This window comes from Penaeus japonicus, unplaced genomic scaffold (assembly GCF_977035675.1).
Source record: "Penaeus japonicus unplaced genomic scaffold, GWHDUDI00000001_assembly GWHDUDI00000004, whole genome shotgun sequence".
Taxonomy (NCBI): Eukaryota; Metazoa; Arthropoda; class Malacostraca; order Decapoda; family Penaeidae; genus Penaeus; species Penaeus japonicus.
Window position 1 is genome coordinate 41,271,035 of NW_028234406.1, and position 2,500 is coordinate 41,273,534.

The window sequence follows — 2,500 nt, forward strand, 5'->3', positions numbered from 1 at the left end:
ACAGTGGAGTGATTCACGGTTGTCCGTTTGTGTGAAACAGCTGGTTTCTCTCTCTCTTTCTTTCTCTCTTTCTCTCTCTCTCTCTCTTCTCTCTTCTGATTGTATTCATAACCAATTTTATATTATATACTCTTTTGTTATATATATATATATATATATATATATCAAAAACTATTAATATTTATTTATCATCACTATTCATATGATATGTATATATATTATATATATATAATTAATTATATATATATATTTATATTTTGTTTTTATTATATAATTGTATATATAGTTTTAATTTTATATATTTGTATATATATCATATATATATATTATTTATATATATATATATATATATATATATAAATATATATATTGACATTATATATATTTTTTGTGTTAATATCTACAATCATAACTACTTATATATATAATATAATATTGATATATATATATATCAGATATATTTATTATATATATTTATACATATAAATATATAAATTAGACATATTATTTTTGTATATATTCTGGTATATAATTATGACATATATTATAGTTATATATATATATATATATATATATATATATATAGCTATTTTATTTATATATATATATTTCTATATATATATTATGTTTGTGTTAGTTAGATAGATGTTAAATAGATGTTAGATAGATGATAGATATATACATATTTACATTTACATATATGTATATGTACTATAACAGTGTTAATATTATAATTTATATATATATATATATTATATATATATATTATTTAGGTATATGTATCTGTTATATATATATTTATATGTATAATATTATAATATATATATATATTATTATATATTATTTATATATATATATTATATGTATGTATGTATTTGTATGTATACATATATAGTTACATTTATATACATATATACATATATATACTATATATATTTATAATATATATATAACTATAAATATTTATGTATATATATATATATATATGTATATATATTTATACATATATCTACTACAAACACACACATACACACACCCCCAAGAACACAACACACCACAACACAACACACCACACATATATATATAATATATTATATATATATATATTATATAAGATATATATATTATATATATAAAATGTATGTATTTTATATATTATATATATATATATTATATATATATATATATTATACATATTTATATATATAATAAATTGTATGTATATATATATATATAGTTATATATTATATATATATATATATATATATATATATAAATGTATGTATATATATATATATATATATTATATATATATATATATATATATATCTTTATATATCTGTAATTTCCACCAATCTTTTGTTTGCTATTGCACTTGCTTGCTTGACTAGCTGTTATCTTAGAAGATAATTTTTCTCAATAAAAGTAGACGTTCAATTACTCCTAAAGAAGAACCTCGAAGAAATTTCATTGTTTCCCCTCCTTCAATAATGATTCTTACTTGCAAAATTTTCCTGAAATTTTGAATTCTGAGAATCGATCAAGAATGTGTGGATATCTTTCTGGTATTTTCCATGGTGATGTCGTCTTATCATCACTGTCCTCATCATTATCATCATCATTATCATCATCAATATCATTATCACCAGTATCATTTTTATCGTCTTTGTCATTACTGTCATTACTATCATAATCGTTCACATCACCTTTGTCACCTTCACCATATCCTTATAGTCATCATCACTACTGTCATTTCTATCATCCTCATCACAGCCGTCTGGTAGCTCATTGGTAGCGTGTCGGCTTCACATCCCCGCGGTCGGCAGATCGAGCCCCGTCCAAGCTCGTGAGTTTCCACTGTCACCTGGCGGTTACTGACGTAGCTGGGCACTGCGTTGGGTAAGGACCAAGCTCAGATCGAGTCAGCACTCGTTGGCACATGCTCTCACGAGTCAGCACACGCTGACACAGGCGGGCTTGCCTCAATGCAAATCTGGCTTATCCTTATCCTTATCCTCATCATCAGTATCCTCATGATTCTCATTTTAAGTATCATCATCCTCATCATCATCATCACCATACCCAATACGTGAAATTATCTCTGAAATAGCAAACTAAAGTTTAGTATGTATTTATATACATATATATATATATATATATATATATATATATATATATATATATATATATGTAGAGAGAGAGAGAGAGAGAGAGATACAGATAGATAGATAGATAGATAGATAGATAGATAAAGAAAGATAGATAGATAGATAGATGGATAGGTAGATATAGATATATATATCACCTACAGTGATTTAGAATAACAACCTATAGTTCATTGGAATAAGAACCTGTAGTGCAACAGAACACCAATTTCGACAGCTTAATCTAATCACAGCTAAGGATTGTGAATGAAGATCTGTGTTGTTTAATTGCGGTAATTAAAAGTTTAGAGTTGGTCTGTGGTAATTATTAGCATGATTATCACCGTTTTCATCCT